Source organism: Sparus aurata, chromosome 19 (genome assembly GCF_900880675.1).
Source record: "Sparus aurata chromosome 19, fSpaAur1.1, whole genome shotgun sequence".
In the NCBI taxonomy this organism is placed as follows: Eukaryota; Metazoa; Chordata; class Actinopteri; order Spariformes; family Sparidae; genus Sparus; species Sparus aurata.
This window is the reverse complement of record NC_044205.1, coordinates 14433343-14454405: the sequence shown is the minus strand read 5'-3', so window position 1 is coordinate 14454405 and position 21063 is coordinate 14433343. Positions and strand designations below refer to the sequence as shown.

Genomic DNA, 21063 nt, shown 5'->3' with positions numbered 1-21063 from the left:
TATCTAGGTCACGTTAATGCCGCCTATTGGCTGTTGCTACTTTCTAGGTCGGGCCACATGCATTGTTTGGTTTGGTGCCCTGATAATGACCAGATGGTCAAAACATGATGGCTCTTTTAATGATTGCCCTTTTAATGGGTTAGCCACAACAATAAAGGCTTTTTAATATTTCCTACCTCGTTTTTTTTAGGTTTTTCTTTTTTGGAGGGGCCTGGATTGCCTTTGGAATCACCCTTTTCTCCTGATTTCTTAGAGTACCCGATATAATTTCTGCCTGCGCTGTGTTTAACAGAGCAACCAGTCATCTTCAACTTCAAGATGCTTATTGTTGGTTTGATCGTTGCTGATTGTGTTGGATATTCACATTTAATTTCAGCATGTTAATGTATAAACTAATAAAAGCTCTCTTTTCTCTGGCTGAAACAGACTGATGGGCTACATCCAGGTGAGGACTGTGATCTCCATTTAATTTCACCTGTTAAACCCACCTCAATCAGCGCAGATGAAGGCAGGGAGATCTTCATTACAGACTTTAAAGTCTTTGCACCCCCGAGACTCTTGATTTTGTGAGTGAGGGAATGAACAAAATAAGATTTATGTGCCTTTGAACAGAGTTTGATGGAGGGTCTCAGGATGGTTTGAGGGAGCAAAGAATTGCAACACTGCTGGGCTTTTTCTTTTCTTTTTTTTAACCTGAGCACTGTCTTGTGTGTATCTAGATTGGTCTGCCTCCCAGAGGACATGTGGCTACCAGCAGGACTGTGGTCAAGAATGGCTCCTTAATGAAAGAGGTCAAAGGAGGCTGACACACACTGAGCTCACAGCCCACAGTTAGTTATTTCTGAACGTCCGGCTCAATAATTGCTCTGAAAGAGCCGTAAAAACAATGTCCAAATTGGTGCACCTTGACACTAACAGTGTATGGCAGCTGAAAACTTTACAGAGAGCAACATCTATCAGAATCAAAAAAAAGAAAAAAAGCATTGTTTCAGTGAATAAACGCTCTAGGCTCTGGAGGATTGGGCAAAAATTGCCAGGACTGATAAACCACAATTCCAGCTGTTTCAGTCGAATGCACAGACTTGGGTGTATGAAGCAAACAAACAACAAAACATTCATACCGTGGGTCAGGTATTGTATTTGTGACACACTCCATGGTGCTGTAAGCTGTCAGGGTCTTTTTTTTTCCTTTTTCTTCCTGCAGAAACTAATACTGCTTCTGCTGAGACAAAAATCCTTCCGACTCTCTCTTTTGCAGCGAGGTGTACCGGTTGAGTCTCGAGGATGGGACATCTCATTAAGATTGGCATTAGAGGTTCCCTGTGACAGGATTTGTTTCCAGGGTGAGGGAACTGCGCACTCCGGGGGAGACTTCCCACATCAGCCGAGACCGTTATCCCCTGGATCACCTTCACACTGTCTGCTGAATATCACCTTATCAAGACTTGTCGTCGCCGCTTTCTTTTCCCGAGTTGCTTATTTTCCATTTGAGCTGCCTTTCACTTCTCTCTTTTACATCTGATATATGCAGATCTGGCACCTGTTATCTCCTTAGCGCTCTCAATATGCCACGCATGTGTTGTGAGGCCAATTTTTAGCTCCGTGTGAGTGAAATATTTCACACTGTGTGGGGAAAAAAAAAAAACCGTGAGAAGGGCATCAATAAACTGTTCTCAATATTATATATTTTTAAATGTTTTCCCAATTCTTGCACAAGTATGGCACTTCGTGACAGTGGCAATGCCTCATGCTTTATACTCTGCAAATAATACATGTATATTGCATATTTTTCTTCTACACTTGCATATTGCATATTTTCTCTCGATATATTGAGGCAGGAGAGAGCGATCACTCTGTATTGTTGTCTTTCATCTGCCCTATATTCTAATGATCTTACACTACTTTCCCTCCAGGGCAATGACGATGATGCATCTCAACTTTGCCTTGCACAGATGCGAAAACCTCAGAGTAAATTATCCGGTTGCGTCGGAATAATCATTTTGCACGTGAGTCCGTGGGGAGTCAATATCTCAGCAGTAGGCAATGAGCAAAACCATACAGTTGTGGAGAGACTAAATTGCTATTGCCTTACCCACAGAGACATCGCTCTTTTGAATTGAACCCATGGAATCTCAGTCTTGTTTCTTCTTCAGCATAATTCCCCCCTACCCTCTACCCCGACTTGTGTGCGCGCTGAAACAAAAAGATAGACACTTACTCATATTAGCCTGCGCTGCTGCCTTCCTCCTTAACTGGAAAGGATCAATAATGGTGATGGCTGGCAGGTAGGCAGACTTACAGGCGGGCTAGCTGAGGAATTTTAGATGATAAGGCCAAAATGTTCCACTCCAGAAGCCTTCAATAATCTTTATTGACCACATGAGAGCAAGACAGCGATGACTCGGTGTGGTCATCCTGCCAAACCTCCCACATAGTTCCTCTTCTTTTTCTACAAAAAAAAAAAAAGAAAACGAAAAATGGTCTCTTTTACAAAATACGTTTCTGTGGATGCTGACATGTTTATCGACTCCCTCTAACAGATGGGAGAGGCTGGGTAAAGTTCCTGACTCTTGGCATCCAGGTCTGGCAAGAAAAACTGACTCCCACATTTGATCAATATGTTCCCTGTCATGACGAAGCATCCGTTTGTCACAAAGTTTGCAAGCCAGCCAGTCAATCATCCAACTGCATAGCAGGACCAGTATGCAAATTCTATAACATCAGGTCAGTTTTATTTATAGAAGACTTGATCTGCATCGATTATCCATCTCAAGGTCAGAAAAGGAGAAGATTTGTCATCATTTTCCATTGTTGAACAGCAATCATGACCTCATCCAAAAGCAGCAGTAGCTGTTACGAAGACAATATTAATGTTACCTTCCTTCATAAATACTGGCATTGATTTTGGACCCTCTCTGTCATCTCATCCAGGACACTGGCAAATGTCTTCAGATTTATGACAATGCAAAAAAAAAAAGTGGGGGGGGGGGGGGGGGTGAGGAAAGGGCCTAAATCTCCTAAAATGATTTGCCAAAACTTTAGTATTGGTTTTTAGACAAGTTCCAGAGCACAACTGACCATTTGAGAGCCCTCCTTACAATACACTGCACACTGTCAGGTAAAAACACATCACCAGCACCAGCCCTGCCATCAACGGTCCAGATCACTCTGGCCTGAGGCCCATTGAAAGGTCTATGGCTGACCCTTAAACGGGATCAAGTACAACAATTACTTACTGACACAGATCGCTGAGAATACATGTGAAATATAACCTGTCATCTTATACTTCACCCGCGGCTCTTATTGCGAAATGGTTTAGTCAAAACACTTGGCCAGTCTGATGTGCGGAACAAACGTGCTAAGGTAAAGCAAACTGAAATCAAACTAAGTCCAATTGCCTCACCAAAAGTCAGAGGCTGAAGAAGAAATAGAGTATATAGAGGAAAAAAAAGATGAAAAGGCTAACATGGCATTCACTGCCCTTATAAGGCTAATATACTGCAGCCTGCTGTTATTAATGCTGGCTATTAGTGAATTGTTTGGCCTAAAGTCAGCAACAAAAAATTATTGAAATGTTGTGAAAATGTTGTCCTCCTAATGATGATACCTAATGGCTGCTCCGACCAGAGCCTCAGTGCACAGCTGGTGGAGCGGAAAGAGAAATCCTTCAACAGGAAGTCATCCTGCATCTTACTGTCCATTTTAAACTCGCAATAGAGACCTCTTTTTGGCAATAACTTATCATTCTGAAGTAATAATTGATTGCGCACGGTAATGGCTGCAGGGGAATGACACCATTCCCGTATAAATTGGTTCCCTATAAGCTTCTCTCTCAGTAAGCTATTTGATCTGCCACCAGGCTGCATATTTCCCAGAAAAAATCAAGGTTGAATTTTGGCACAAAAGAAACGTGTCTGCCATTGCACGACCAAAACAGGACGAGGCTTTTTTTCCTGGTGGCATTCATTGCATAACGATGGCACTACTGGAATGACTGTGGAAACTCTACAATGCAAAAGAAAAAACCTGTGATAGAGACTGAGGTTGAACAAGAATGAACGGACAGGCGGTGTTGGTGTGCTCCTGTTGAGAAGTGTTTCCTCTTATCGCCCGGACTTTAAGCGATTCAAATCTGGCATTCTACCAGATCAGTAAGTACAACTAAGTGTTTTACTCTGCCTCTTCATAGCACTGAGATTTGCACTGCTATGGGTCAAATTGGGATTCTTACGATTCTGCTTTGGACAGTAGCCAGGCTGCTGAAGATGTCTTTGAAGGGGAAACTTAAGCCGTCTATTTTTAACTTGTAGTTCAACCTCGTTCATTTCTGAAGACAAATATTTGTTACTGTCTCTTTAATTGTTAACTTACAGACACGTCTCACAGCCTGACGTAGCAACCCTGAAAGATGTCTGTTAGGCGCCCTGCTGAAGAACCTTTTAGTTGGGATAGTAGTAGAATAATAGCTTTTGGTGCTTGAGCTCAGAGTTTTGTGGCTGAACGCTGCCAAGTGCTTTGTGCTTTAACACTGCAGCAACATTTTCTCCTCCAGCCTCTTTCCACTAAAAATCATTACTACCCCTGTGATGTGTTTTGTTTAATTGATATCAAGGATACAACAGTGCTCAAGAGCAAAAGCAAATCCATACTTGTGAAAATACAGTAAAAGCTGCTTTTTATTTGCGTGTCCTCGATGGCTATCGATTGAATGCTCTCCTGGTGCAGAGCATTGTAATTCTTCAGCTGTTGGTGCGTCACCGCAGCAGTCAGCCAGGCTGCAACGCAGGCAAGTCTGTCAATCAAGGCGACCAATCTGCCAGCCAACAAAGCTGCAAGCCAGTCAGTCAGCAGCTCCAGCACCTTGTGAATTAGGAAACCAAAAGCCTGCCAGCCTCCCGGTCAATCAGCCAACCAACCAGTCAGTCAAACATTTCCTTGCATCACTGTTTTCCTAACTATCATATACCAGCGACATAAACAGAAACATCTGGTGTGCTACCGGAGAGAAAACAAGTGCGTGTGATGCCGTTATAAATACCTTCAGGGCAAAATCACGGAACAAGTTGGGGACTGTTATACAACATATGGAAACAACTAAATGTGTTTATATTCCCTGTTTTTCAATGAACAGGAAGAAAGTGCTTGAGAATAAATATGCTTACCACATAGTTTTTAGTCCTACTAATAACTCAAAAAGAATGCCACTGGCCATAAAAGCTTTAGATAAATTGTCAGTTTTCTTTGGATTCTACAATTAAAAGAGAAATTATTTGACGCTGTGACTTCTCCTTATTCTCATGGGAATGAAGAATTATACATTAGGGCTGGATAGACAAAGTCATAGGAAAATTAATTGAAAGCCTAACACAGCGTTCAGCAAAGTTAATACAGATTCACATATCACATCAACCCTAAGCACAGTTAGTGAATAAACAAACAAACTGATAAATTAATAAAATGCTAACCTCTAAGCTGGAGCATAGGTTATATTTTGATTGGCTCACGTTCCATCGATTCCCGCAGAAAAACAGCCCAATTATCCCAGATGCGCCTAACACATCCAAGCTCAATTCGGTTTACAGCTACAAAAAATAATGCTAACCATATGTAAACATGTAGCAAACTGCTCGGAAAAATATGCTTCCAGCAGCAGGAGGTGAAAAGCACAGTCCTGAAACTACAGTCAGAAAAACACAGAAGTAAAGGAATAGTTTTAAGATTTGGTGATTTTGGGTGGGTGCATTTGATCAGAGCCAAGCCAGCTGTTTCCCTCCCTGTCTCCAGTCTTGGTGTGAGCTAAGCTAATTGGCTTACTGTACAGACGTGAGACTAGTATAGATCTTGTCACTTCTGCTTTTCCTTTAACAGTTAGGTCTGGATTTTTAAAAGGCGACAATAATGAGCCCTGTCATTGTTTCGCAATGCTTCCCAACTACCCTGTGTTGGAGAAATTGTGCAAAACAAAATAAAGGCTGACAACCCAATACTGACCCAGTTCAAAAGCATTTTTCTGGTTAATACAAAAAGTTTTTCGCCGATCCCATCAACCGTGTCAAAAGAACATTTCAGGGTTGAAGCTAAATGAGATTTTTCTTTGGGGGGTGGAATTCACATTAAGAAATCAAAACATAATGCACGACCTATCCTACTAATAACTCCGCCGAATGCACTGCGTCTGCACAAGGAGGAACGGAACTCGTCTGGGATAAAGTGTAACGTGAGAACTCGAGAAGTGAGGTGAGTGTGTGTGTCTAAGTGTGTGTTTTCTGCAGTCTCGAGATAGAAAGCGTACAAGAGAGGAAAAAGGAAAAAGATGGAGAGCTGAGACAGTGTTGTGCTGAGGGATAAAAGAGCTGCCCCAAGAGACTGCAGAGCAGAGTACAACACACACACACACACACACACACACACACACACACAAAGACAGACACTCTCCAGGAAGATTGCTTGTAGGTTAAATCTAGCCCCAACAAGCAGCTCTAGCAGGGTAATCTATTCTACTCTGTGTCTGACAAAAGAAATCTTTTTTCCTCCCTCCTTCCTTTCCTTCCTCTCTAAATTTTTTTTCTTCTCCTTCCTGCCCGGTTGTTCCTTCCCTTCCCTCCTCTTCAATCCATCAGACTCTTTGCCGTCTAACATGAGCTGTATTTTAGAATCTTATTAAAAGCAAAAATTAAACATTCTCAGCATAAAAGAGACGATTGTGAAATATATAATAAACCGTAGATGGGTAAAAGATCATAAATGTGACCATAAAACTATTTGAATAGAGCTGATCTCCCTGGCCTGCATGGTCAATTGAAAGCCCCCTGGCAGTGATGTGAAATTGTAATTGCCCATTATCCCCCAGTGTATATTCTGAACAATGAAAGAAAAGATGTGATACACCTCCTGCAGTGCAACATCGCTTGAAGAAACCAATTGAACAAAAACAAGACTAAGAATTGGAACTTCAGAACAAAAAAAGACAAATCTTGGGATTTTATTTTTTTTTCACAAGATAAAGTTATCAAAGCAGTTCTGAAAGTCTGATGTTCTTTCGTCAATTTATCCAGTTTAAAGTTAGGACTATCAAAAGTCTTTTCTTTCCACTTTCCAGTTCCTCCATCCAGTGACGGACTCCGGGTGTTTTAGGGCCAGGGACGAAAAAAAAAGGGGCAACAGTTGTATGTGGTGGGCTGCAGAAAGTTGTGTGACATTTATAGTGAACTGGATGGGTACTCTAAAGGGCACTATAACCTTTTTTGTCCACCCGAAGGGCACGTTGGATGGCACTTTATCATGTGTTGGTCCCCTGGAAAGGCAACCAGTGCCTCCATTAAATCTGTTGAATAGCCGATGCAATGATGCAAAATAAGATCACCAAAAGTAATCAAACCCTTTTTTCCTCCACACACCCCTTGTTTTCTCACTGATGTGACTCCAACCAGAACCAGAAACAAATCACACCTTCCCCGACTGATGGAGACAAAAGACTCTCAAGGTGAGCGTGCACGTTGAATAAACATCACGAACACGTTTACTAAACCCCAATAATCCTCTGCACTTGGTAATGATGTCATCACCGAGCACTGGCTTAATCCGGAGTTCCTATTTATGAAGTGGAAGAGGCAATAACTTTATTATCCTTCTGAAACAACGACAGATTTAGGACTGAAGTGTGTGTGAGTGTGCGCAGAGGAGAGTGTGTGAGTGTGTATGTTTGTTATAATATAGCATATATTATGTGAATGTGTGAGTGACTGAGACACCGTTTTTTAATTAGAGACTTGCTCTCGTAATTTTAAACTTCCCTAAATGTCTGATCTCAGAGGCATTTTCCTCTGTACTCGTCAGTCAAAACAAAGCTTTGCCTGCATCAGAAGCAGCTTTTCTAAAATGGCAACTTTGTATTTCAGGCACAAAAAGTGTCTCTGTTGCTCTTGGCTTCTTACTCTGATACTCTTTTTCATTTTGCTGTGAAGTCACATCCAATATAATATTAATATAACATCAGACAGAGTTGGATTTCAGGTAAACAGCCATTTGGAAGGGATGCTGATTTACGGCCAAGATTCAAACCTGCGTAATTACAGGCACCGCCTAAACTAAGCTACAAACTCTCCACCTTGCCGAGCTAAAAACTCTATCCGTGTGAGCACAGACTGATCGAAGATTTAAGCCATGGCCTTGGGATATATTTTATGAAGAGCAAAGTTATTACATTGCCGTTCTGTCACAAGTTCTCCCTGTTGCTGAGGCAAGAGGATTTCACAGGTTCTTTCCCTCTTTACCCTGATACTTTTTCCACACAAATTTGGGCAGCACTAACCAGAAGATTTGAGACCAGAGCTCGGGTCCACAAGATTACCAGTTCGAATCCCTGGACAAGGTGTGAAAATGTGGACAGGCGAAAAGGGGAAGTATTTTTTTATCCTATGTGGGAAAAAAAAGAAGTGTCATTTAAAGAGTGGCCTTGGGCAAGGCACTCGACCCTCATCTTCTCCACTCCACTTCTGAAAGTAAAAGTCTCTTATGTATTTAGACTTTGCAGCTTCTTGGTAAGGCTTGGTAGAAAGTGCGACTGTGCAGCGAGGAATATACGCTCAGAAATACTTCTATCAGCTAATAAAAGCCTATGCAAAAGTAGGATTTTCTGTATTTTGGTGAACACACCCGGTGACATCGGTGCGTCCAGTGTTCCGAAATATAATCCAAACCTGGAACCATTTGAAAATCTATCAATTACTTTTACCTAAGGCTTCCTGGAGAGCGACAGTGACTGGGTTGGCTTTGGTGAAATCAGACTGGAACAGAAAATCAGTTTCACTTCCCAAAAGGAACTCAGTTACTGTATTTGAAGAAGTACAATGTAAGTCAGAACCGAACCAGAATGGAGATGTGGCAGGGAGGAAATGATAGTCTCAGCAGGATGATCTGAATAAGCCTGTCGACCAAAGGTTGATGGGTCGAATCTGTATCATGTGCTGTGTGTCTCCCTTTTCTCATTACTCTGAATTTTATATAAACACAGAATTTAGATTCCTCGACGCTTTGTTTCCTGAACAGTAAATTCACCATGCAGCTGCCTTGTTGTGAGGTCTGAAAGGTAAGCAAAATGTAGCACGATGGTCTTTTTCTCTAACTGTATAAAGAACATCCCACAGGGAGTGCTCACACACACACACACACACACACACACACACACACTCACACACGCACACAAATTACCCCAGAAAAACCCTCTCCTGAGATTACAATCCTCCTTTCAGTGTGACTAAAAAAGAAGGAACAAGCATCTTTTCTGTTCCCTTCACCCATGAAAGAGAGCAGTGAAGGTAAGACAAACATGGGAATCACAAATGGCCCTCCCTGGAGGCCATCAGCACTGTGTCGGGAGAGTTGCTGTCACAGTTTCATTTGATCCTGCATTTGATTTGCCCATAATGCAGGAGCCAATGTGACCCACTCCTGGGCAATTACACGCCACTCAGGAGCTAAGAAAATTAGTGTAATGATCATAAACTGACACGCAACATCATGTCATTTTAAAGATCCACATGAGCACCACAGTTAGAGCTGACTTGGTTCTGAATGAAATGGATTAAAAAATCGTCCTTCTAAGACAATAAAAATGTCGTAATGATTGTGAGTTAGTGATGTAGAATGTATAAAAGAAGTGGATGCAGCCACCATGATGTCACAGTTTGTGGACTACTGTTTTGGGGCATCAGGTTTGGCTATTTGGCACTCGTCATCTTGTTTTTAGGGCTGCAAGTTGCAATATTTGGACCAGAGGGTGGAGCTAGGGACGAGTAATGGGTAGATGTATTGCAGAATTGGGATCATAGGTCTCATGTGACCTCTTTTGAGCCAATCATGCTTGGTGTAGGCTATGATGATGAACGGGATTCGGCTGACGTTCCCCTCCCGCCACTCGACACTTCGTTTTGGAGCAACTTGGTGGAGGTGAAGCTTGAACCTTCTCTCTAAGGTATGCTGTGTTCAAGTGAAGTTGTAATGAATGTGCCAGTCATCCCAGTATTTTATTTTAAAGATGTGCTCTCTAAAATTACAGATTTTCGCAACACTGATGGGTCTCACTGTGAAAGGGTCTATGTCTTGAGACGGAAAACTCCCCAAAATGAAATTCACAGCTATTTAAATGTACACAGTGGCTTGGATATGCATCGCTGCGCCTCTATCCTGATTGACAGGTTGCCGTGTTGTTGACACAAGACAGCCAGACCTTAAAGCTTTATTGTCAGTTTCATATTTGGGACCATTATTCACTTAATGAACATCATGCTGTATCGAAGAAGTCTTGAAACTTGGGACTTGGGACCATTACCTCATCAGGAAACTGTTTACTAAGGTAATAACTCAAGTGAGTAGTAGGGTAATTTTCGCATAAGCTTACATACAATCTGACCTCTTTTTGCAATCAGTGGAGTTGCCTTGCTGCTGGCTCTCACACGCGCACCTACCGAACCTTGGGCCAATCAGAGATTTGCAAAGTAGATATTAAGTATGAGTCAATATCTAACCAACACCAAGGGTGGTGCGAAAGAGCCAAGAGAATTAAATGATACGAAGGAAGCCTCAGACATTAAATTTGGTTGAGGTCATTTGAGATTGTCAGTCTCGTCAAGAGGACAAGAGAAGGTTGAAAAATGATAGAACGGAAAGAGAAAAGAAAGCGAAAACATTAGAGCGGGAGAGGTCTTGCAAATAGTCCTTCAGAGGAGTGGCAGTGGAGAGTCAGGAGACACTTCATTCATTAAACTGATTGATTCATTGTCAGAGTTTCTGTTGGTCTGCGTGTTTAGACAGAGCTGAACCCGAGAGACTGGGCAGGCGAGGGAGAGAAAGATCAATCGTGTTTTGAGGACGGAATGAAGTTGGAAGGGAGAAAGCGAGAGCATACACAGAGCTATAAACTGATGGCTTTTAATGATCCAACAAGACAGTAAGACAAATAAGGTCTAAAACAACTCGAAATGTATAAGACACATCTTAGAAATCTTTATCACTCATCGATTTACATGCTATGAGATGGCAGTATTACATTTATAATATTTTCTGATTATGATTTTCAGTCAGTCGCAAGATCCTGCTCACTTACTTTAGATTATATAGAAGGCATCAATAGTCATGTTGAAAATATCATTAGACTGTCACATCATTAGGTAACAGCTCTACAGATTATTGATGTTGGCTTATTAGAGTCAAGTATTGAAAGTATGATAAACGATATGATATATTTGATTTTGATTTCCCAGCTCTAACTCAGTCCTGTTACGCAAGCAAACACAAGCTGACAAAAGTAGCAGAAATCAAACACAAAACCCACATCAACCAGCATTACTGATAATGAAATGCATACAGTCGGACCTCTGCCTCCCGGCATAGACATATATTGCATTTCATGGGCCCCAAAACACATCACCTCCTAGACAATATCATTTCAAGAGTAAAAACAATAAATTCTCCTCGCCCTCAGGCATGCTGAGAACATCTCGTTCAGCTGTACCCAGGATGTGACCACTCATCCTCATCTGGGTGAGTGGCTAACTTTGCTTCGGAAACGAAGAATTCAATGAAGCGCATTGGTCTTTTTTCCATAAAGAATGCAGTACATGCGCCTGATGACGCCTACCCAAAGTTTCCCTCGCTTACTTAGCCAGTTAAAGCACACACATTCGCCTGCAGGCAATTTTCTTCCAGTTATTTTCTTGAATTACAGCCATCTGCAGGTTTCTTGACCTCTAAAGGACTTGTGGTGCCCTCCTGCCAACGGAGGTCTAGGCAAGCTGTTCAAGTGTTGACGGAGGTTCAAATTTCACCAAATTTTCGGTTATGGAAATGAGAATTGAATATTCAGATCGCAAAAGATAGCTAAGTATTTTTAAACCTAGAGCTATTCTGTCAGAATTTTTCAACTTTCTCATTGGAAGTATTCACTGTTCTGACAATTTATCATCTTTATGACATTAACACAAGCTGTGTGCATGCCCCCCTCTTTGTGTCTGTTGAAAAATAACCCATGCACACATCATTGAACTTTTTCCTCTATCCCCCTGCCAAACCCCAGTTTCTCTTAGTGCCACAGGGAGCACAGAAATCTCCTCCCCCGTGGCATCACCCGGCACCATCTGCACCATCCCTCACAGCAAACTGGCAGGGCCACTGGCAGCTCCCCCGTGAACCCCTCTGGCAGTTTCTAGGAGGTCGGTCCAGTCCAGCTCGGATTTTCACCAATAGGTAACAGAGGTTGGGCTCCAACTTTGTGATTTCGGCCCTCACAGGAATGTTCCTTGGGGGTTGTAGACACACACACAAGCGGATATATTAATTTTTTGGGGATGACAGGTTTCTACAACAACCCCATCCATTCACTTTAAACCCCCACATTACACCATCCACTAATGTATACCTCAGCAGGAGCCAAGCCCTCAGGACAGATGTGTAAAATAAGAGGTATGAGTGATTAATAACCTGAAGTGCTCTTTTTGGTTTTATGTGGGGGTGGGGGGGGGGGACACGTCTAAACTGCCAGCCCTACTCCTCTCTAAGAGCACATCCTCAACAGATATGAGTTCATGAGCTGCTGGAATGGAGCCTCAAGGTCGCTCTTTATCCCTACTTTTGGACAGGCAGGTGAGCGACACCAGCCCTTAGGCAATGATATCGTGCCCAAAAAGAAATCAGACCAGTTTCCCCTGGATATATGACAGGAGGCCTCTACTCTGGGGGGAATTTTAATATAGCACAGTTATGCCACAGGGGGAAATGTTGCCAAGTTGTTGATAATCACCAGCCGGCCAATGAGTTAAAAGAGCTGCCACCTCCACTTCGACACCCTGGATCCCAACACCTGGAATATGCCCTCCTTGTTCTCAGAGCTGATCTATACCTGGAGTCATTTAAGACCTGTCTCTTTCTACTGAGGCCCATTTGTGTGAGAGAGTAAATCCCAGTCCAAGCAGGATATTGCAATATGTTGTTTGTACCCTACTTGACCATGGCAGGAGACTCAAAAACATGTGGAAAAAGAGGCTGTCCTCCTTTGCCCTTGTGTTTCATTCATTCCTGGCGAAAAATGGGTCATAATACTGGCAGATATGAAAGAAAAATGGCCTACTTAGCCCTAATTCAGCCGCACATGCCCCCTGCAACTACTGTGTAAGGAGTTGACCCCAGACTGAGCAGAGCTGTGAGATCCCCTGAGTAGCCGTTAGCTGGCTTGTTTGAGCTGCTATCCACCTTCATCAAACATGAAAATAATCATTATAAGCACAATAAAAATGCAGACATAAAAAAAGAAATCCAAGAGCACATTGGGAAAGAGCAGACAGGCAAAATGAGGGAGAGTAAAGCTGAAATCAAAAGAAGAGATAAAAGGGAGCGGGTAGCGGGGAAAGGCAAGACAGATAAAAAGGAATAAAGGCGAGACAGAGAGAGAGCGCATTAGTGGGGAAAAAGGAACAGGTGAAACAGAAATGACAGGAAGGACTAAAGGTAATGATAGGGCGTATTAAAGCTAGAGAGAGTATATAAAGGGAGAGAGAGTCTGAATTTGCATATCAGTTAGCGTCTCCCTATTTTTGTTTTTATTATCCGTCACAATAACAGGTGTATTCTGCCAGGGGTGATGGGGGTAATAATGTGACCTGTGTATCCACTGATAGGAGATATTAAATTGAAGTCGAGACGAACACGCTGTGACCTTGAGTAGAAAATGAAAAAGAAATGTACACAGCAACAGTTTTCACCAGAGTCTTCTCTGTGGGCAGGCGATATTTTAAGAAAAAAAATGGCCAAGCGTGGTTTTCTGAGCTTGAGCGGCTAATGCTGGTATTTGCGGCCGACATCACTTCATCATTTCCTGCAGGTGAGAAATTGGCAACCGCCCCCTGGTTCTGATGTGTCAAATAGCGGAGGTAATTAGCTGCACAAGATAGATAGCCAAAAACCTGGAGACCAACCACAATGTTCTGCAAAGGGATAATTAAAAAGCAATTGGCAAGAGATTTTGATACAATTCTATTATTACCTTGCACAGTAGAAAGAAAGATTGCAAATGAATGTCTGGCAGAGGTTCACTTCTTGGAATGATATTTTTCTATGGTTCAGCCCTCTGCCAGCTTTGAGAAATGTTCCTGCTGTGCATTAAATGTGATTCGGTTGTCTCTTTATTTTGACTGATGGACCTTTCAGTCAGACTTGTACAGAAATCATGAGGAGATGTGGAAAACAGGGGACGCATCATTTTAACTAATGGACTTTTACACAGCCATGGTAATGTTTTTTTTTTCTTTTGTTTTGTTTGTTTTTTGTTATACAGCTATATTGTTGTAATGTTGATCTTATTTTAAAGGTGGAATATGGAATATGAGCTGAATGCCGCCATCTAGTGTCACCGATATTTACTCTGGTTTTTGCTCTTCTCCGGTCACTCAGCTGCTGGGACAGATAACGCACTGTTCGCTGGGGCTCTGAAGAGCTCACAGACTCCGCCATTTTACCCAGTGTCAGCCTAGCTGTGCCGAGCTTTGCCGAGCTTTGCCAAGCATTGGCGAGGTTGCGAAATTGGCAACCCGCAATGCCGGCCGCTATTTGGCTGGTACGATGTAAACAGGAAGTCATTGTTGAACCCGTCAAAATTTCTTAAATTATTTATTTTAGACTAAATAAAATGTTTCAAGGAAATGCATTACTTTTAATCTGCGCCCCTCTAAACGCCCCGTGGATGTATTATTTTTGAAAAAATATAGATTTTAATAAGCATATTACATATTCAACCTTTAAAGGAAGAGTTAGACATTTTTGGAAATATGCTTCGTTGCTCCAGGTAGATGATGACACTCAGATCGTTATGTTGAATATGTTAAGAAAGCAAAAGAGGAAAAATGCAAGGGAAGTTGAAAATGTATGTGAAAATGCAAAAAAAAAAAAAGAGAAAAGTATTCAAGAAAGTGCAAAACGTGAAATGAAGCTATTTTAATGTTTTTAAAAAATAATATTGTTTTTGTATTTGATATTGTTGGACAGAGCTAACGTAGCTTTCTCCCCTGTTTTTGTAGCCCGAGTGTTTCATATTTAATCTTTAATTATATACTTTTATGTTTTGTTTGTATTGTATTTTAAAAAATATTTTTTTTAATCAGCATCACATACATGTCATGTGTCTGCTTCGTTTCAGCTCTTCATTTAAGCTTCTTTGTGGTTATTATCTAAGCAATATAATATGCTAACAATATGATATTCAAACAATTAATACTTCACCTTGTTTCAATATGGAGGCAATCGTTTCATCAAATGGAAATATCCTAGATGTTGCGTGCATCGCTTCATGCACATCTGCTCAAAATTCATCCTGCGGTGTTATAATTGGTGACTTGGGGAGCGCCAATAGAATTTCATATAAATATCTGTGGGTTTGAGCAGTGCACACGCAGGGTCTGTGAGGTTTAAATGATTAGATATTCCACATGAATATCAATCTCATTTTTTTTTGTGAGGCTATCTAATAAACCTCCCTGTTAAAAGAATGTGGCTGCATTGTCTCCATCTTTACTGCATCGCTGACCATCTTTTTCTTGCAAACCTGGGAACTTCCCCGTGTATTGAAAAAGTGAGGGGAAGAGTGCTGCTCCCATGAAATGAGGGGAGAGTAAGACTAAGAGAAAGACAAGACGTTGTTCTAAAAAAGACAGAAAGGTGCCAAAAGAGGAAGAAAGGAAAATGGTAAATATTGGAAAGATTGATGGACAAGGAAAGGTGAGCTGGTTAGATGGATGCAGAGCGAAGACAGATCTGATCAAACATTCAGGTAGTGTGGCCTTGTATAAAAAAAAAGTGCTGCCAAGAATCCTGAAGAATGCACTCAGTCTTGAATTTATTCATAGATGTATTTATAATGCATGCCCACAGAAGGGAATGACTTCCCATGCAGCATGGCATGTGTGCTCATTTGTGTGTAGTGTACACATGCCTGTGCAACACGGCGTGTTGAGTGTGTGGTTTTCTTCCCATGTGCAGTCTGTCTGGGAGACAGGAAAAGTGCTGATTGATGAGGGAGCGTTTGCTTTAACGAGCCCCCGGAGTGGATTCACCTTGAGAGAGATTTGGTTTCTCGCTTTACACTGGTTCAACTGCTGTCTCAAGATATCAGCAGCATATGCCATCAGTCCACTGCTTGTGTGTATGCGTGTGCGTGTGTGTGTATGTGCGTGCGTGTGTGTGTGTGATGTTGTTTGCCTGTATGTGATTGTCCAGTGTTTGTGATATTTCTGTTATGTGGCTGCATTTTCTGGTGGTCTGGCTGTTGTTTGCAGGAGTGAAGTGAATGTGAGTGTGAATGTGTGCGTGAATGCGCATGTGTGTGTCTGTGATAAATAATTGATTGTGGACCATTAAATTACCCAAAGATCAGTAGTTAAATCTTAGTACCACTCTTTTTTTTTCTTTCTTTTTCTGTTAACATTTCTTTCACTCATATCCTAAATAGAATAAGAATTAATCCATGAATTGGTCACTTTATTAGGTAAATACCAAATAGTGGCTCCCGTGATCGGCAGCAGTCACAGTCAATCATTATACCTAAAGAAAGAAATTGGTGAGAATTGGTGTGTTGGACTAACGCTAACCTATCCGTCTCAAAGTTCTGTGACATTTTAAAGATTTTAAAGCTCACATATGCTCCCAGAAATAACCACATTAGGACAGTGGGCCCTGTTGTATGAGATTAATTGTACCGATAGAATTAAGTTGTTGTTTTGTTTATTGACACTAAATTGAACAGCTGTTCAATATCCATGTTGTAATGGGGCACATGATGATGGTTACTGTGAAGAGGGGGAAAGCAGCGATTGCAGTAGTCTCTCTCGTATTACAATAATTTCCACTGAATGAACCTGGGAGTGAAATTAAACTATTTCTCAATTTAGTGGAAAACCCTAGAGTCTCCTTAAAAGAACCTCTGGAGCTGCCTTTGAGGATTCTCTGCTTTAGAGCGGTCTACAAAGCAAACGCGTTTCCACTTTTGGCCTCTAGATGTCCCCGTAACAAACTCCCGCCACTCCTCTCCCCCTGATGGGCGCTCCCTGTGCTCTCTTCGACTGTTTACACTGTCAATGGCGGAAGACGCCTCATGCCGTGAGTTTTCGTTAAATATTTACATCATATAGCAGTGACGGCTTCAACGTGTGATGTCGCTTTACTCGCAGTGAAACATATTGTCGCCATATGTGGTGTTTTTGGACGAACAGTGCGGTTTTTATGTGTGAATAACGGGAGGCAGCCTGGTCCATCGCTCCGCCGTCTCCTCCCACATTAGCCACGTTCAAGGGTTGAGAAAGTGAATGAGAAGCCGCTGGTAAGAAGTCCACTTCTCACATGTCCTGCTGCCAAAACGGTTCGGTTACCCCGAAAGGAGCTTACGGGTCGGCTGCTGTCGTTTTAGTGTGGTCAGGTATTTGTGCAAACGGATAAACCCCGGAGGCAAAACACTAGTGACTGGCACTAACGTTACTTGTGGTACAGCTGCAGTGGCATTACATTTAGCATATTCATCAGGGGGCTGTAACGTTACTCAGCTGACCGTCTTTCAGTGGCCTACCAGTCTCAATGGGCACATACTGTCATGTGCTGTCGATACCCATGGCAGCAAATGTTAGCGATTCACTGGTAAACTGCAACAAGTTATAACTAAATAATAATCAGTTCATAATATCTATATCAAGGTTGTGGAAATGTGCATTCAGAGGAAAAAGTGATGGCAATATACAAATTACATAATTCCACTTTATGGCATCTAAAGTTCATTTATTTATTTTTTTTATGAATGTAGTCCACTGGGTTAGGAGGGCACGGTAATGATTGACATGTGACATTTTAACACAGACCGGCTGGCACATGCAGCATGTCTGCAGGGTTAGGGGAGGAAGGATCATTATTAAAGTTCAGCTAAGGTGGAGTCACTTTTGGGACTGCTGTGAATAGCGCTTTGCTTTATTCTGTTAGCTGCATTGCAAAGCTGAAAGGTGAGGAAGGGGATTGTTGGCTAGATAGGGTACATGATGTTTGTTCTATGCTTTCATTCTTCGTGTGTGTTTTCAATGTGGTGGAATAATTCAATTGTAATTAATGGAGAAAAAATTGGGCAGTTTTGACTACAGGATTTCTTAATGTGGAAAGGTTGTTTACATTTCATTTTAGATATGATTTTGTTGGCGCAATTTTAATTTCAGGTTCACTGTTAGACTTAGTCTGCAGAAAATGATACATAGCATTGCTAAGTGTGTCTTTAGTTACTTTTTGATCCCAGTTATCCATAAAACTGAGTCAAACTTGAAGCTCTTTATAATGCATTGAATGTTTGTATTTGTCAGCTGCCGTCGTTTAAGCATCACAAACTGCTGCTTTCTTTACACATGTCAGTACTTTGAGCCCAACTGTTCTGAAACGCAGCTCAAATTAAGGTTATGTGTTTGTGAAAATGGATAAACCTCAGAGGCAAAACATCTGTCACTGGCAGTACTCGTGGTAAAACTTGCCCAGTGTCATTACATTTAGGATATTCATCACAGGGCTGGACTGAACTGACAGCCTTTCAGTGGCGTACAATAGGGCTGGGTATCACCAGGTACCTCGCGATACGATACTATCACGATATTTTGCCCAAGATAACGATAATATCACGATACAGCGATTCTGCGATAATCGATACATTGCAAGGAATTTCATCCACGATACATCACGATATCTGTGTCACTGAAGAAATTCAGAATTTATTGACTGCACTGAATCCATTTCACAGGAATTACAAAACATTGTCAATCAATTTCACATGAATGACAGCCAAGTAAACAAAGAGTATATTGCACAGTGTCTCTTCTTAACACACACACTGACTACAACTATCATTAAATATCTATATGTGTGGGTTTCAGAGCTACTTAAACCATTTTTTTTTATTTTATTTGGTTGTATACCTATGTTTGAATAAAGATAAAGCTGTCCTCCTAAGAGGGGTGGTGGTGGTGGGCCAAAAAAAAATATATAATTTTTTTATTTTATATATTTATTTTTTTTCACATTTTTAAATATCGATATTTGGCACCAGTGTATCGATAACGTACCTCCAGACGAAATATCGCTATATATCGTAGTATCGATATTTTGGCACACCCCTAGCGTACAAGTCTCAAGTGGCACATACTGTCATGTGTCAGTGGCATACCAGTCCAGGGATGGGTATATGCCACTGAGCTACGATTGACATACAACTGGCCACTTTTCGATCTCAGCGCTGCTGCTATGTGAGGTGGCTCTGCAGTAGACATTAACTTTTGTTTAATAACCAGCTTTAAAATTTGTATTTACAGCATTTATGTTGAATAGGCTGCTTTAGAGCACTGAACGCTTAGACTCATCACAATGAAAAGAAATGGACCAAATTATTATTTTTTTTACATCTGCAGAGACACTAAAACACAGGAAAACATCATTTAGGTGATATTTGACAGCATTGTTGTTAGCCATGGCAGCAAATGTTAGTGATTTACTGTTGAGTTTAAATAAGTTATAATGAAATAATTATCAGTTCATATTATTTATATCAAGGTTGTGGAAATGTGCATTCACAGAAGAGGTGAAGGAAATTTAAAGATGACATAATTCCACTTCATGGCATCTCAAGTTAATTTATTTATTCTGAATGAATAAAGTCCACTGGGTTAGTAGTGTAAGGTAATGATTGATATTGTCCTGTGTTTTTTAACACAGACTTGACGTGCACTTGAAGTTGAGAAAGGTTCTTAACAGTTTATTTCAGATATACATTTTTTGTAGCAATTTTCATTTCAGATTTACTGTTAGACTTAATCTGCAGAAAATTAAACTTGGCATTGCTTAGTGTATATTTAATTTTGAATCTTAAACGTTGTGTTACTGTTTAATCTCAGTTTTCCAGTAAACTGAGTCAAACTTGAAGCTCTTAATAATGCAGTGAATGATTGTATGATAGATCCTTGCTCACTAAAAAGACAGTTTAGTGCTGCAGCAATGTATTATTTTCATTTATTTTGATAATCTGCCAGTAATTCTCTCTTTAATAAATCATAACAATTTGAATTCTGCAGGAACCAGAATGTTGCTTCCAATCGCTTGCTGTTTCAACAGTCCAAATCGCAAAGTTATATAATGTACTATCATTTGTGGCAAAGAAAAGCTAAAAGCACACATTGGGAAAGCTAGAACCAGCAAACATTAAGTAGGTATTTTGACATGAGAATTTACTGATAAAACACAAGTGATAGATTAATTGGACTATATGAATCATGTATCAAAATAGTCTCTGATTAAATTTCTGTTTACTAATTAATAAATCTTCTTTGTTCATTACCTCTAATTACTTTCTAGACATCATTTGCTAAAGGGGAAACAAACCTGTACAGCAGCAGAGTGATGACTGTACAGAAGTGTCTGTGTGGTGATATGATTACTGCCCTGTGTATTATATCTGTCGTTTCGTTATCAATTAATTGGCAGATTATCAATCTGCAAAAACTTTTAGTTCTAGCTTCTGCAGTGTGAGCATTAATCATTATAAAGGGAAAACCTTTTGGGATTTGGACTGCTGGTCTAACAAAACAAGATTTTTTTAATTCACATTTATAACAATTTTATGAACCAAATGGTTAGTATAGAAAAGATTGTGCACGAGGTCTGGTAAGGATATCTTTATTGGGATATGAGACTATACAGTATATTGTCCTAGATTTTGGAAATCATTATATTGTAATATGGCATACATGTTGTCTTTTCCTGGTTTTAATGACTGCATTACAGTGATCTGTTGTAATATTACCCAGGTAGTCATTGTGTTAATATTCTGTGACGGTATTATTCCGTATTGTCTCAATCGAGCTACCTGGTCAAAGATATTGTATTATTTGTTCTGTTTTTTTTCGCCCAGTCCTAGTATTTATGATGTGCTTTTGAGCAGATTTCAAAATACTGAGAGCTATGCTGTGTATCACAATATAGTCTAATAATTAGGGCTGTAACGATACACCA

At 40.8% G+C, this 21063-nt stretch overlaps 1 protein-coding gene across 7 annotated transcripts in view; it reads left to right on the top strand.

Annotated features, from left to right (window-relative positions):
• The window catches only part of tpk1 (thiamin pyrophosphokinase 1), a 126263-nt gene that overhangs the window by 35177 nt on the left and 70023 nt on the right, over nt 1-21063 (top strand). For 4 of the 7 annotated variants that reach the window (XM_030397665.1, XM_030397661.1, XM_030397667.1 and 1 more), the window contains exon 1: nt 17048-17139. The exons of 1 other annotated variant lie outside the window; for it this stretch is intronic. The gene's annotated coding sequence lies outside the window, so the exon portion shown is untranslated. Of the gene's footprint in view, nt 1-17047; nt 17360-17436; nt 17456-21063 lie in introns of those variants that run through there. 2 more of the 7 variants (XM_030397662.1, XM_030397664.1) reach the window with 2 other exon arrangements.